Below are 17,565 nucleotides of genomic sequence, written 5' to 3' on the forward strand. Positions count from 1 at the left end.
ATCAGTGAGCGATAATATAACAGTCATTGAAGTGACAGAATAAGAAGTGGAATGAAGCCGTGTGCTGCAGTTGAGTGAGGCCATGGACGTCCTCGTGGACGGCTGGTGCGAGGGTTGGTAGGTGGAGTCATATTGAAGACCAGTCTTTTGAAACGTGTTCACATTAAGTGGACTCATGCTTCCTGACCTCAAAACTTGGCTTTTTCATATATATGCAAAACAAACTCCCACACAGGTACATGTGGGGACACGAATGAGGCTGCTCATTGCAGCTGAATATTTTGCGAACAAATTTTAAAAATGTTTATTAGAAGTTTCTTTTCGAGAACCATTTCTGTGTTAAATGAGGTAAGACTTGTTGAGCAAGCAAAAGAACTTTTTTTTTTTTGCCATGCCTGTGGTATGCAGAAGTTCCTGGGCCAGGTATTGAACCCGTACCATAGCCAGGTTCTTAACCCATGGGGCCACCAGGGAACTCCAAAAGAAGGACATCAACATCGAGCGCTGTTGAGTTAGATTTTCACATTATCTTATGAGAAAAGCAAAACAAAGCTTAGGCATAGGATGAGGAAAGCTATGCGTGTATATTCTGCACTATGCTTGAGAGACAGGCTCCATGGTTGTCTGCTCTGCTGTAATTAAGAGAGATGTTAATACAATCAGTGTGCAAAGAGGAGACATGCTTTATTTAGACAGGTGAAATATATGAAGAGAAGGGTTAAGGGATCATGAAAGAAAATAGAAATCTAGAGGACAAGGATCTGAGAAAAAGTGCCTGTTGGAAGATGAAATTTTCTATGTTTTCTATGTCCCCAGAGAAATCTGCAGATACTTCTAGGACATACTTCATTTTATTGCTGTAATTATTTGTGTTCTCTATTCTTCTCAACTGCACTAAAGTCTCCTCTAGTGCAGAAGCCTGTATATCCACGGCTTCTAGGATAGGAGCTGACACATAGCTGGCTCTCAGTTGAGCGGATATAGTACCTGATTACAGAAAGGGTAAAACACTGGATCTGTTTTATCTCTTATAGTAAAGGCTTTTGGTCCTCCTCTCAGATGCATTTAGCAGCCTGCCACTGTCCCCATCATCCAGTTCTGTGCTTGTAGGTTAATGGTTTATACATTCACCCTTTTCTGGGGACTTGCCCTTAGCTTAAAGTTGGCTTATAGCATGATGTCATGTATTCACCCTGGACATGAATCTCACTATGTAAAGAAAAAAATATTGAGGGACTGGTGATTAACCTATAGTGTTGACAGGTTGACTCAAATTATATTTGTAAAATTCACTTGCATCTTAAGTGTAATTGTGCACAGTAAAATTTGTATAAGTATGCACAGCCTCCCTGGAATAAGTGGTACATATTACTTCTAGGGAAAGAAATGTTCCCAAAGTAATATCACCTTCATAATGATTCACACATTTAATGAGAAAAAAAGATCTTATGATTTTTTTTTCCCAATATTGATTCTCCTCTAAGGCAAATCTTTACTTTGAAAATATAGGAATTGTTTTTAATTCCAAACCTGTTTTATTAGGGAAAGAAAATGTCATTTCCTACACACAGTTTATGAGACCAGTTACTATTTAAAATGTTAGGAAAGTAGCATGACAAACTGCAATTTCTTTACTGCTCGCCACTCAAAGCAATTTATGTATTCAAATAGGTGACAAACAACCTTCTGCTATCAGTTGAAATATTTCATCATGTCACATACCTACCATGATAGTTCAAGATGCTGAGACTTTTTTGAATATCACCCTGAGTTGGTGAGAATTCAATTAATTACCTTATTTGGCTGTCAGTATGCAACTCGTATTTCAAATTTTAAATAGAAAAACAATTAAAGCTGTAAGTGAGACAGCTTATATAGGATGCGGTAATGACATTGCTGACTTCTAGGTCAGTAATTGTTAATTTCAGGGGCAAAAAAGAAAGGCAAATGAAAAATCTTATTTTTTTTTTATTAATTTAGAAGCCAGGAAACAGGAGTTGTACTTCATTCAGAAGAAAAAAATTATTCTTGGGGACACCTAGGCTGCTGCAGGGTTTTTTCATTTTGGGCCTTCAAAGTCATTCCAGTGTTGCAAGTATTGGTTTGGTTTTTTTTTATTTGCTTTTATTTTTGATGAGTAATTCTTAGGAAAGGGGAAACCAGGGGCTGTGAAGAAAAAAAAAATAAGTTGAAAAGTTAAGATCAACTGAAGTAGATTGGATTTACTACTGATTTAAGTAATATTGTCTTACATCAAAGATTATATTCAAAGGCAGAATCAATGCTGATTTAGCAGCGTAAAAATCATCCAAAGTTAAAATTCAGTATATTGTTTTAAAATAAATGGATGTGACTTTCAGTTATAAATCCCAGGCATCTTTCCATGACATTATTTGAAAATTATAGTGTTTTAACACATTATGTTATAGAAGAAAATAAATGAAATTCAGTTGAAAATGCTAGCTCCTGAGACAGAATAATGCTACTAAATACCGAAGACACTTAATCAGAGAAGAGCTAGAGATACACATAGATGAAGAAAAGTGTTCAATTTTAGTCCGTCGCATCCTTTCCAGTTCTTAGTTTCCTGAACACAGTATCTTAGAGTATTTCCTTGTATGTGGCACCTTTCTGAGAGCAATACAAAAAGGAAAAACTATGAAAGAAGTAAAATGTGTAGAAATATTCCTTCCTTTTTTAGTAAATAATCACATTTCCAAGGAAAATGCATAAGTTTAGGTTTAAAACCTGAAGAACAACTTAAGGAATAACTTGCTATTAACCAAATAAGACAGGTTTCACTGCTCATATGTTGGTGGCGCAAATTCGTTTAAAGTCCTCAGAGCTGATTCCAACAGATCTGACACTCAGTGATTCATCTGTTAACCCTTTTATGTAGTGGAAGTGGCTTCAAAGGCTTAGTGGTATCTAGAAAATTCCTTACATTTCTCAGACATTTCACTGTGTCAACTTTGAGGAAAAATGTCAAAGTTTATCTGTGAAGAGTCTGTGAAATGTGATTAGACCTGCTTTGTGTCCACTTGTTTTCTATTTATATATTCAAACATTTTTAAAATATATTATTATTCCATTTTTTAAACTGACTTTTAAGAAATAACATGTGTTTCACCTAAAATCCTGAACGGTCATAGATACATGCAAATCGACTCTCTGGATAAAAAATTAATCTGTAATATGAGACTACCATAAAGTATTAAGTATTTTTTTCAGAGGACTACATTCTGTGCCACCAAACATGTATTTTTATCATTTTGATGAAAAATGTTTCATCCAGTACTTTCCTATGAGCGTACCCCCAATTTAAGATTGTTTTATATTAGAATGAATATTTATGGGGTATACTTATAAAATGGACAATCTGCATTATCTCCGTCTTTTTCTTGTTATCAGAGAATTCAGAAGTAAAAATCATTACGGCTAGAAACCTTAAGATAAAATAATGTAATCGTGCAGTTGCATAGCATGTGACTCTGTATCTGAATGCATAAGAAAATGTGTGTGTGAAGGTTTTAAAATGGCTGCAGAGGAGTTCCCCTCATGGCTCAGCAGGTTAAAGATGAGATGTCTCTGTGAGGATGTGGGTTCGATCCCTGGCCTCACTCAGTGGGTTAAGGATCCAGCCTTGCCACAAGCTGCGGTGTAGGTCACATATTCGGCTCAGATCCGGTGTTGCTATGACCATGATGTAGGCCTCAGTGGCAGCTCCAATCATACCCCTGGCCTGGGAATGTCTAGATGTAGGTGCAGCTGTAAAAAGAAAAAAATTAATAAAATAAAGTGGCCACAGGTATTTTGAAATTCATGCCATCAAGGAGTGGGGTTATTATTATTATTTTTTTTTACCATTTTTATTTTTTTACCATTCAGTTGTAAGAGTTCTTTATAGATTTTGAATATTCTCCATTACCAGATATATGATTTGCAAATATTTTCTCCTATTTCAGTCTGTTGATTGTTTCCTTTGCTGTGCAGAAACTTTTAGTTCGATATGGCCCCCACTTGTTTATTTTTATTTTTGTTGCTTCTGTTTTTGGTGTCGTGTCCAAGATAACATTGTCAAAATCACTGTCATGAAGATTTTCCCCTAAGTTTTCTTCTAGAAAATTATAGTTTCAAGTGTTATGTTTACATCATTAAACCATTTGTGGGCTCGTGGTTGTGTATGGTATAAGGTGAGTGTCTGGTTCCTTTGTTTGGCTTGTAGATATTCCCAAAGTCATTTGTCTAAGACCATCTATTTGCCTTTGTGTGTTCTCGGAGCTCAGTCGACTGTATATGAGAGGTATATTTCTGTGCTTTCTGTTCTATTCCTTTGGTCTGTTTGTTCTTATGCAAGTAATCATACCGTTTTTATACTCAAAATATGCAGAGGATCGAAAAAAATTGACATCTTTAATATGCTCATCTACTTAATAGAAAACAGTTTCAAAAGGATAGGAAGAGGAGTTCCCGTCGTGGCGCAGTGGTTAACGAATCCAACTAGGAACCATGAGGTTGCGGGTTCGGTCCCTGCCCTTGCTCAGTGGGTTAGCGATCCGGCGTTGCCGTGAGCTGTGGTGTAGGTTGCAGACGTGGCTCTGGCGTAGGCCGGTGGCTACAGCTCCGATTCAACCCCTGGCCTGGGAACCTCCATATGCCGCGGGAGCGGCCCAAGAAATAGCAACAACAACAACAACAACAACAACAAAAGACAAAAAAAAAAAAGATAGGAAGAGTGGTAATAGATTGATAGAGACCATGACGGTTGTTCCCTCGGACACGTGTTAATCAACAGTAGTTGAGAAGGAAGTTACTGCTGAGAAAAGGGCATTTTTCACGTGGCAAAAGCAATCAACTCTAGATATTATTTTCTATTTACTAGAAAGCAGTAAATGTACCATTTCTTTATTATTATGAAAAGACATTAAAGGAGTCCCCATAGTGGCTCAGCGGTTAACGAACCCAACTAGGATCCATGAGGATGTGGGTTTGACCCCTGGCCTTGCTCAATGGGTTGGTGGATCTGGTGTTGCCATGAGCTGTGGTGTAGGTTGCAGACACGGCTCAAATCTTGTGTTGCTGTGGCTGTGGTGTAGGCCAGCAGCTACAGCTCCGATTCCACCCCTAGCCTGGGAACTTCTGTATGCCATGGGTGCAGCCCCAAAGCCCTAAAAAATAAATAAATAAAAAAATTAAATAAAAAATAAAATAAAAATTAAATAAAAAATAAAAAATATTAAAATGTTGTCAGTAAATCTGAGAATGATTATGAGGTATTCTTTTTTTTTTTTTTACCATTCAGTTGTTTAAAAAATCCAAGAGGCAAATATATATGTATTTTATATATAATTAAAAGGCATATATATATATATATACACACACACATATCATTAAGCAAACCATATAACTATTTTTTAAAAATCATGTTGCGTTAAAGAACACGTTGGAATATAAAACTAAATCAAGGAATGTTTTGAGGTCAAACTGTGATCGTGTGTATGAGAATGTGCTCTGTAGACATTCTCGTTATTAGCATTCTTGCTGTTAATGAATAGTTTCTCTAACAATAACGAACCAAGCCATGGTATCTTGTGCTTTGATAAGCTCCAAAGAGTTAAAGTTGTCTGGTAATAATTACTCAGTCTTCTCGTCCCATCATGAACTAATCACTAAGTCAAATCGATTCCTCCTTCTTCCTGCTCCTCAGTATATCTTCTGTTTCATACTGGAGTCAATGTTCATTTCCCCAAATCTTATGTCTTGATGACCACACGTTCCACTCTTCCTGCCTCCAGTGTGTTTCTTGTTGAACCAGTCTTCATAAAATCACTTTATCATAGGTATTCTTCTATCCAATAAACCAAAACTACACTACTGCTATTGAATCAAGCCTTGCCTGGGTCCTGACAGGGAGCAGCGTTGGAATACATTCTGAATAACCTCCTATGTTCCAACATGAATTCTCCTTAAAATAGAAAGTGTCTTATTATTCTCTCTTCATTGTCAAGATGTGTACTAAGGAAAGAACAGGAAGTAATTTTCTCTCTCTCTCTCTCTTTTTTTTAGGGCTGCAGCTGCGGCACATGGAGGTTCCCAGGCTAGGGGTCGAATTGGAGCTGTAGCTGCCAGCCTACACCACAGCCACAGCAATGCAGGATCCGAGCCGCGTCTGCAGCCTACACCACTGCTCAGGGCAATGCCAGATCCTTAACCCACTTAGCGAGGCCAGAGATGGAACCCACAACCTCATGGCTCTTAGTCAGATTCATTTCCACTGCGCCACAAAGGGGACCCCAGTTTTCTCTCTCTCTTTTTCAAGGAAGACTACAACTCTTTGTACTTGTGTTTCCTTGTTCCTCTCCTACATACATGGAAAATGTGTTCTAAATGTAAAAGTGAACTTTCCATGTGCGTGTGTCTGACTCTTCTCCTAATCAAATACTATATGAATTGAATGTAATAAAAGGTCCAGGTGTTAAGAGACAAATAAGAGTAAACATATTCCTCTTATAAGAATGATCCCCGTTGGAGGTCCCATCATGGTTTAGCGGTAAAGAACCTGACTAGGATCCATGAAGATGCAGGTTGGTTCGATCCCTGGCCCTGCTCAGTGAGTTAAGGATCTGGTGTTGCCAAGAGCTGTGTGTAGTTTATAGATGCAGCTTGGATCCTGTGTTGCTCTGTGCCAGCTGTAGCTCAGATTCAACCCCTATCCTGGGAACTTCCATATGTCGTGAGTGCAACCCTAAAAAAAAAAAAGGCTTCTGTTCCATGGTATATACAATTTTCCTTTATAATTGAACCAAGCTTCGAATATGACCTACTTGGAAACTTTTAAAATATTCAAGCACCTCAGTGACAGTATCAGGTAACCGTTCATTTTCTGTTTTTCCACCTTACACCTTTGTGTTCATCTCTTCAACTCAGAAATATTTTAAAGACCCAGTGGATTCTCTCCTGGATTTTCAGGTATTAATATCTATGTCTGTGGTTGAAGTTGATACAGGTTATTGCTCTGGATGACTCATCACTCAAACTCCAAGACCATAACACACTGATTCCTCAAGGTTTTATATTTGTTACAGAATTTATGTTTCTCACCATTCATATAAACCTGCCTGGTATTATCTGTTACTACCTCTTCTTCTCAAGCAAAGCAGAGCTATTAGTTCCAGGGGCAAATGATATAGACACTTTAATATACAGTAAGATGGAATTAAGGCAGCAAACATCCATTTATTTGCCCCACATATTAATTGCACACTTGCTCTGTGTCTAGCATGGTTTCCAGTGCTCAGGATACAGTTAAAATGAAACAGAGAAACAGTCTCTATCCTTCTGAATTGTTATCCTGCAGGAGAAAGACATACAAGATAAATATAAATATAGACTGTGCATATTAGTGACAAGGGAGAAAGAGAAAGTAAGAATCAAAGAGGGATTACACAAGTTAGGGATATGTGTGGAATTTTGGATAAAGTGTCTGAAGAAGATATTTATCCAAGAAGGTGAAGTTTTGAGCGAAGGTGATTTTTGGCATAAACGTCTGTAAGGCAAAGGCTTTGAAGACAGCAGCACACCTGGTGTGATCACAGAGCAGTGAGGAGGAGGCTGGGAGGACCCAGGTGGAAAGATGAAGGGAGAAAGGATGGACGAGATTGATGTGGTGATAGGGAGCCAGGTCACGCAGGGTCTCTTAAATACTTTATCACCACGAGGGATCTATAAAGCCATGCGAGTGTTTAAAGCACACAACAACAGAACTCCGTGCATGAGTTACGTGTTAAAATTCTGGCAGCTGTGTTGACGGATCAGGGAGTTGAGACCCAAGACCGGATAAACGGCCAACGCAGTTTTGTCATAGAGAGATTCTGGTTCCGTAGACCAGGGTGAAGGCAGCGGGCAGAGTACACATGGCCAAGTTGCAGACATCTCTTGTAGATACTGTCATCTGGATTTCCTCTGTACACTCGGTCTAGGGAGTGAAAGAAGGAAAGGAGTCAAAGGGAATAAACAACTGGAGTAACGTGGTTGCCAAGTAACGGAGATGCAGTGCCTCTGGAGGACCAGAACGGGGGTTGAGAAAGCCAGGAGCTCAATTTCATATGTGATGAGTGTTAGGTATTGAAGTAGGCAGTTAAATATAGTATGTGGAGTTTAGGAGAAAGGTCTGGCTTCAAGACATAGGTATGAAAGTCATTAGCCCCTGAATTGTGGTAAAACCCCTAAGGAGTAAGTAAAAATGGAAAAGAAGACAAAATAAAACATGGAGTTTGGGGTTTGACATTTAGAAAGTGGGTTACTGAGAAAAATCTGGAAAATGCACTGAGAAGTTTCCAAAAAAGAGAGGAGGACTGCCGGTCTTGGCATCCTGGAGGCCACAGGAAAAAATATTGTTCAGAGGCAAAATGTCATCCCCTGGGACCATCAAGTAGGGTAAGAATTATGAACCAGCTGCCGAGTTTAGCTCCTTGGGGATCACTGGCAACTTTGGCAAGAACAGTTTAGGAGTTGTGGCGGGAAGAAATTTGGTGTAAGAGAGAAGGAGGAGAGGAATTAGAGATAACAACCAAGGAATTGTCCTGTGTGGTCAAGACAGGAAATTGGGCAGTGTCATCCTTGTTGGTGCTTCTGTTGGTTTTTGTTGTGTTTGCTTTGTTTGCAAAATAGAAAAAAATAAATAGTAATATCTGTCTACCGATCTGTATGGTCCAGTGCCGTGGAGGAAGGGATTGCACGGGAGGGGGCAGGAATGCATGTGCTGCAGGAGTGGAGCCCTGGAGTGGAGCGCAAGGAAATGGAGTCGCGGGCAAAGGTGTGGTTTCAACAGTAAGTTCATAGCAACTGGAAAGAAGACAAGGACAAGGCCATCGGGACCCACACCAGAACCCTGACGTGGTCGAAGCGTGTGGAACATCTTTTCTGATTGTTTTCCATTTCCCAGGTGAAGGGAGAACCCAGCTCTTTAGCTGAGATTGGAGATCAAGGAGGGGGTTGTGAAGCTTTTAGGAGAAAAAAAAAGTCTATCAAGGTTGTCTAGGAGAAGAGAAAAGAGCATGAAGCAAGGACGAGTGCTGTGCAAGCCTACTCTGCTTGCTGATCATGAATAGGAAGCAACGCAAGTGAGAATAGGCCTGTGTTTTCCTCCAGCCACGGTCAGCGCCACGGATTAAGGATTACTGCAGCCAGAGGAATGGGGAGCATTTGCTGGAAACATACGACATGATGGTTAGAGAGTGTGATGTTTGATATTAAAATTTTAAACCTCTTCTTATTTGTTAGGATGAAGTGAAATGTGTGACCGTAGAAGTTAGTCATCAGATGAAGGCCAAGTCAGATCCTCAGCAAATATTGATAATCGTTTTGGAGTATTTACAATAGCAAAATTGGGGAAAATATATTACCCGTCAATAGGCTATTGCTAAGAAAATACCGTAAACTTATTGCTTTGAATTTTATTGAAAAACAGTATAAATGATGCAGGAAAATATCTGTGGGTATGGAAAATGACCATGGCAAGTGTGATAAATAGTTTACAATGCAGCACGAATTATGTTATCATTTTTGGGACTATTAATCACATAAGTGTGTATGAGTTTACTGATTTATCTGAATATATAAACAATAGTATTGCTTACTAGAATGTTCAAAAATGAGTCATCAGTGGTTATAGCTTTAATATTCATGAGCACATATATTTTTGACAAAACTAAAATGTCTTTGGAAACATTCAATATTCAGATGGACGCAACAGATTTTTCATTTTTTTATCTTATTTTTTTTAATACAGAGTTCCTGAGTATTCTTCACCTGCATTTCCCTAATTTTTTTTTTTTTCCTTTTCGTTTTAGGACCATACCTGAGTCATATGGAAATTCCCAGGCTAGGGGTCCAACTGGAGCTGTAACTGCCAGCCCACACCACAGCCACAGCAACGTGGGATCTGAGCCGTATCTGTGACCTACACCACATTTACTGCAACTCGGGATCCTTAACCCACTGAGTGAGGCCAGGGATTGAGCCCACATCACCATGGACACTAGTCAGGTTCATTACTGCTGAGCTGCAGCAGGAACTCCCCTAATTGTTAATGTTTTACATTAACTGTGGCATAGTGGTCAATACTGAGAAATTAGTGATCTGACTTTCCCCTTGTTGTCTGTCTGTCTGTCGTTTGCTCCCCCAACAACACCCCCGACACCCACTTCTTTTCTCCTTCCTTTAGAAACTTATTGGAGGGCGAAATCCTGAAAGGATCTTCCCACCACTGCAAAGACTGTGACTTTACCTTGCAGTGTGAGTAGCTGCTGAGTTTAGCCTGAGGTGGATGAAGGGTGGAATCAGGGGGACCAGTTAAGACATCATCATCACTGTAGGCCCATGTGAAACACTGTGAAAGCTGAGAGATCTTGTGCAAATATTAGGTGTTATTAATATTGGGTGGAAACTTCTTTTTTTCCTTTACATTTGATTGAAGTCGTTGATTTACAATATTGCGATAAATTCTGCTGTACAACACAGTGATTCAGTTATACATGTACACACATCCATTCTTTTTCAGATTCCTTTCCCACATAAATGATCAGTTTCCTGTGCTGTACAGCAGGTCCCTGCTGGCCAGTCTTAAATAAGAATTTTGAAAATTAGTTCAGATTCTTTTCTTTCCTCTTCGCAGAAGGAAACACTCTTTATGTAGAATTTCCTTCTTCTTTTTAAAATGACTAAATATCTAAATATCTAATGATCCTTTTTACTAGGCTGAAGGCAGCTTTGCTTCAAAACACCTCTCTAATTTGATTTAATTTTATCTTCAAAATGCAAATTGTGACACTTTAATTATATCACTTATTCTGAACTGTGGATTGGTTTCTTCGAAGTGGCCTATTATTATGGGAACTAGGAAAATAACATAAAAAGATGTCAGTCATTAAGGATGGCTCCAGATTTTTTTCCTGCTCCTCAGCCACTGAGTCTGAACGTTTTTCTCACTCCTTTGTATATAACTATGCTTTATTTTGTATTTATTCAAAAGCTAAAATTCACCACATAACTTTATTACCCTGTAAATGTAATTCTTTAATTATACTTAGGGCTAAACTGATCTAGTGAAAAAAAACTTTAAATAAAAGCATATAATTAAAGTAATACTGAAATATGAAAATGATATGTTTATATATCACCATACCTGTGATTCAGTGCTACTGCTTAATCAAGATTAATAAACATAGAATAGAGCAAGAAAATGTACATTTTTCCTCAACTCATAACTGAACTAGATCCTAGAAGCAGGATTTATTGGTGATTCATGGAAATAAGTTTCTTTAAAAGCCATGTTAAAAACATAAACAAGCATTGTGGTTGCCCAGGGCAGAATTAAGCATAAAAACATATTGCCTCTGAGGTGGAACAAATTCATTTCTTGCAGGGAACAATATTGCAGAGTCACAGCATGAGCTTTGAATTCCATTTCAACGAAGAGACTAAGGGGCAAGAAAAACACATTAATAACGAGCTTCTGTCCATGATCACGGAAATCTAAACTTTCTGGCTTGGATATGGATGCTCCTGCAATAAAACTACTCTTGCTGTATATTATCTGAAAGTTAACCAGTTCCCATGTTTCCATTGCAAGATTGCCTCTCATGCATTCGTTTTACTGCAAAATAACTTTGTTATTATGATTAAGTGCCTGCACTGGTTTTTCATCTCCTCTTGTTAAGCTGGCAAGGAGGAAAAATTCTGTTTTACATTTTTTTAATTAATTTTTTATTTTATGATTTTTATTTTTCCCTTATAGTTGATTTACAGTGTTCTGTCAATTTTTACTATACAGCAAAGTGACCTATATACAGCAGTCATATATATATATATATATGTATGTCTCTATATATATATACATATATATGTATGTCTCTATATATGTATTCTTTTTCTTTTATAAGTCATAGAAGAAACAGAAACATTTCATTTTCATAATGCTCTTTGGGGTGGCTGACAGTTTCATGGCACAGGATCATAACATGTTTTTGTAACAACAACTCTTTCCTGTTCATTTTGCTGTGAATGTATATCCCTGTAGGATCTTGCTCCCGCTCCTCTGCTGTATCTGCATAACTTTAGCTCAGGATAAGCATTCAGGTTAATAGTTTCTCTGAAGTCAAGCAGAAATCGTATCATATGGCTGAACTGGTGTGCTCCTGGTTTGGACGGCAGCTCAGCTGTTGGATAGTACTTCCCTGGAGTATTTCGTCATCCAACAACATAATCAGTCCTAGGTCTAAATACCAGACTTCTTTCCATTGTAGGATTTCATTATGGTATCAGCTGGATTGCTTTACTATTTTTTAATACTATCCCTGAAAAGCAAGCTTTCTTGCTCTCAGCTAATGAAAAAAAGCAAAGGAATAGCAATACCAGAAAAAAAAAAAAAACAGCCAAATACACATAATCATCATGAAACTTCACACTGTGATATATTATCTCTGATGCAGTAGAGCAGATGTACTATATTTAGTTTTAATATCTTGGAAACAGCATGGATTCAACATTGTGCATTCGTCAGTCTCCATAGGAAACTATTTCATTTTCCATAATATTCTCTTCTCATGGCTACCAAGGCCGTATTCTCTCTTTTTATTTTACATGTTCCTTTTTGATATGATTGTCCATAGATGCTGGAAAGTTTCCAGGGTAACCTTTCTGAAATTCTGGACTCACCTGTAATTTTTATTTCTGTACAATTATTTAAAACTTTAAAAAGGTTGTGTTGCTTCAGAATTATTTTATGTATTTAAAGACAAGAAAATCTGGACAAAATTTTATTTTAGGACTTTCCTGGGGAATTACCATCCAGATTTTAAGCTGGCCTCATTCATGCTGTGCTTTCTGATTAACTGGTTAAGTAATTCCCCTTAATACCCCTGAAGATTTCTATGCTTATTATGATTAGCTGTCTCAGCACCAACGTTTTGGGAGAAACAATCCTGTGTAGCTCCCCCGATGTTGAGCCTATTTAGAAAAGTACAGGGGTGACCCCAGCAGATGCTTTGTATTTGTCAGTGCCTGTGGACTTGTGTCTCACTGCCACCCACATCTTTTTAGTCCTGAGCAAAACATAGCAACTAAACCGTAGTACCATTTGCAGTAGGTGTATAAGTTATCATTTTCTCCCCTTTAATAGCCAGGGCATATTGCTAGATAATGCAGATGAGATTAGTGCTAGATTAGTGCTTTTCATTTTGAACTTGCAAAGTGTTCGTACAAGACAGTCTCCATTCTTGTCCTTAAAAGACATTTGGATGAAGATATCCTCAAATACTAACAAAGTTTATTCTGAATAGCTCTGACTTTGGAATCCTGAAATTCCAATATTGATAACGGGTAAAATTCAAGCAGCAACTTCATCACGCAAAAGTTGATATTTCAGTGTTGGGCTGAATTGGCATTTGAGTTTTAAACTATCCATGTATCAGAACAAGTGTCAAAGCCACAGAAAATGCAGGGAAATATGCAAAAGCACGTGATTCATTACCAGTCTCATTAAAGGCTCATGCTTGACCTTTTCCATTTTATATACCCACCATCTTGCTCAATGGGTAGCACAACATACAAGCTCATGTGTAGAAGCAATGAAACATTAATCACCCCCTGTCTGCATCCCTGTAATGTAGAAGCATTAGCTGCTAAAAGCTGGAAGGTGGAAAGATTTTCTAAAATAATAGAGATACCTATGTTCTTATTTTACTAAAGGGCAGTAAGGCACTATGGAATATTATTGGTAGAACAGTAAGTGGGAATATGAGCATATTACTTAATTTCATAAAAGTTACATAAATAACAAATCAAAGACAATATGAGAAAAAATTTCATCTTATTCTGAACATAGATAAAATTTTCCTTTTTTCTTAATATTTTATCGAATCCCTTGGGTCTCCTTATCTTCTACTATCTTGCTTGCTATTTTCGAATCTGAGTTCCTGTGTATATAGTTATTTTATTTGCATTTTAATTTTTTACATTGGAATTAATTATATAACAAAATGCTATGTTTAGAAAACCCCATTGCTGTTATTAGAGTATAAATTGAGTTGAGCCTCTGTGAAAACAGAATGGTGGTTCCTCAAAATGTTAAATGTAGAACTATCACATGATCCAGCAATCCCACTTCTGAGTAGGTATCCAAAGAAAATGAAAATATGATGACAAAGAGATATATGCATGCTCATATTTATTGTAGCATTATTCATAATAGCCAAGATGTGGAAACAACTTAAGTGTCTGTTAAGAGATGAATGCATAAAGATACATTGTTTGCATATATGTATCTCTTATTCAGCCATAAGGAAGAAGGAAACCTTGGCATTTGTGATAATGCAAATGGATCTTGAGGGCACCATGCCAAATGAGATATGTCAGATAGAGAAAGACAAATACTAATGTCACTTGTATGTGGAATCCAAAAAGAGCTGAACTTATAGGAACAGAGAATAGAATGGTGGTTACCAGGGCCTGGGGGATGACGTAACTGGGGAGACATTGCTCAAAGGGCATAGCCTTGCAGTTAGAGGATTAAGTTGTGGAGATCTAATGCACAGCATTTTGATTATAGTTAATAATAATGTGGATGATACACTTTAAATTCGGTAAGAGACATCTTAAGTGTTCTCATCACAAAAAATAACTGATAATGATGTAACTTGATGGAAGTTTAGCTAACACTGTAATGGTAATTGTATTGCAATATATATACACATCAAAGCAACACACTGTACACCTTAAATTTACTGTGTTATAAATATCAATGATATTTTAATTTAAAAAAAGAAAGTAGAAATGGATATAGTTCATTCATTCTGATGGGAGTTAATTTTGAAATGAAATATTTAGATTTGAAAGGTTAAGTATTTAACTCCCATGTGGAAAAATTTTAATTTATATAGATGCTTTCACTTTGTGGTTATTTACATTATTGTAGGCACCAAAGAATAGATTACAATTTTTGACTTTATAACTAATAATTTTAATGATATTACTATCAAATTTTAGCATTAATGCTTTGAAATATTCTGCATTGAAAAATCATGCAATCATGTGTTTAAGTGTATGTGTGTGTATTTCAGTGGAGTGTTTATGAAGTAATCATTTAAAAATTCTAATCAACCTGGCATATTTGAAGAACAGATTTTGAGCTGTTAAGTCATGCAGAACATAATCTCCATTATAAATAGAATTTGTGACTTTTTTTTAAAGTGCTGTGTGCCTCTCCTTGGACTATTTGATACATATTTAGTGAATTCCTTAGTGCATGAATGAGCCTTTAATTTATTCAAAATTTTAAGTTTGATAATGTCTCTTTGACATAGTTATATAGCAGGGGAAGTATAAGCAAACTTAGAGAATGTTTTAATAATTATCTTTAATAATTATTAAAAATAAAAGGAAAAATTAGCTGAAATTAACACTATTTGCAATTTTCAATTTATCTGTTTTCCTTGGCTTCTAACTACATAAAATAAATGGTAAATATAATTAGTGGTAGGAACTCAGGTGACTTGGACTTTAAACTTGTTTTATTTTTCCTGTTTGCCCACAGAATTCATTTCTTTGGATATCAATTTTGTTTCTCCAAAATAATGTTTCTTACCTAGCTAAAATCTATTGAACTGCAAATAACAATGCAAACTCTATTTAATAATTCCTTTTCTTACTTGAATGAGGTATATTGGAACAGTAGGGATTTGAACACTATTAATTTTTTTTATATATTAGTACTAGGAGTCCGAATGATATTGGGGAATGTGGAATCAATTTCATCTTTCAGAATCTTTCAATTTCTAAACTATATTCTAACTCCTTTATAAATTTCAGATTCACTTAGCAATTTAATGCTGCCTGTTTAAACATACCCAGGTAATTTAAATAAGATCATCTAAAAGTAAAACTTACTGCATTTCTAGAAGAAAACAGAAGAGAAAATCTCTGCAGCCTTAGGAAAGATTGTATACTTTATATCCTAAAGATTTCTTAGGATTATAAATACTCAGACAATAAAAGAAAAAGAAAACTAATAAGTTAGAAATCTGCTCTTAGAAAGGCATTAAGAAAATACAAATCCAGCCACAGACTGGGAGACAGTAATTGCAAAACATATTACTAAAAAGGATTTATTCAGAATATATAGAGAATTCTTATACTGAATAAAAAAACAACTTATTAGAAAATGGGCAAATAACTGAATAGAGATAACACCAAAGAAGAGATATAAATGACCAATAATCACAAAGATGCTCAATGCCGTAAATCATTTTGGAAATATAAACTACGTCCATTGCGAGATACTTCCACAAATCTACTAAAATAAATACAATTATTATTAAAAAAAAAAAAAAGTACTCAGAACACCTATTACAGGCAGTAAAGTGGAACAGGCAACAGCCAGAACTTTTGTGTATTGATGGTGGGAATGCCGAGTGTTACAGCCATTTTGGATATGAAACACTGACATTTTCTTATAAAATTAAACTTTTACCATATGACCAAGCAATCCCATTACTAGGTATTGACAAAAGAGAAACAAGGCTTGCACACAGAAGTTCAGGGCAGATTTATTCTTAGAAGCCAAAAGCTAGTAAGAGCTCAAATGTCCATCAGTAGGTAGAGAGACAACCAACTGAGGTATATCCATTAAATGGAATATACTCAGTAATAAAAACAATTTAACTACTTTTTAATGCAATAACATGTATGAATCTCACAAAGATGCTCAAGGAAGGAATTCAAATGCAAAAGAGTATATGCTAAATAATTCTATTTAGGAGTTTTCCTGTTGTGGCTCAGTGGTAATGAACCTGACTAGTATCCATGAGGATGCAGGTTGATCCCTGGCTTCGTTCAATGAGTTAAAGGATCCATTACCATGAGCTAGGATCTGGCATTGCTATGGCTGTGGTGCAGGCCAGCTGCTATAGCTCCAATTCAACCCCTAGCCCGGGAGCTTCGAAATGCCATGGGTGCAGCCCAAAATGGAAAAAAAAAAAAAAGAAGAAGAAGAAAGAAAGAATATTTAAGAAAATTCTGGATTCTCATTACTTGCCCCAAATAATTACTTATGATAGCTATAATAATTCTTTTACTTGAAAAGGGAATCTGTATTTTCTAAAAGCTCTGTTTGGGTCAAATTATTCTCTTTTTTCTTTCATTTTTAGGTTTTATTCTGCAGTCTGTTAAATCACTTTCAATTTGACAGTTTTCATTAAATCTATGCAGCTTATTCCCAATATTCAAAATTGCAGACTGATGGCTATCATTTTATTAGGATAATAATTTGATGTGTGACTTTTTTTAAAATGCCGTCTTAAGAAATTTTTTTAAAGGCTGTCAATTTTGAGGCTTGGGCTAGAACTGGTCAGTTCTTCAGCATCAGATTAAGTCCACACACCAACCTCTTCCCTTATTCAGCTTTTAGACTCCAGGGCATCTACACACCTACTCTAATTGCCTGAGGCCAGGTACCAAACAAGGGAAAACAGCGTCTAACAATCATTCAAATTAGCCAATCCACAGAGA

Source organism: Phacochoerus africanus, chromosome 12 (assembly GCF_016906955.1).
Source record: "Phacochoerus africanus isolate WHEZ1 chromosome 12, ROS_Pafr_v1, whole genome shotgun sequence".
In the NCBI taxonomy this organism is placed as follows: domain Eukaryota; kingdom Metazoa; phylum Chordata; class Mammalia; order Artiodactyla; family Suidae; genus Phacochoerus; species Phacochoerus africanus.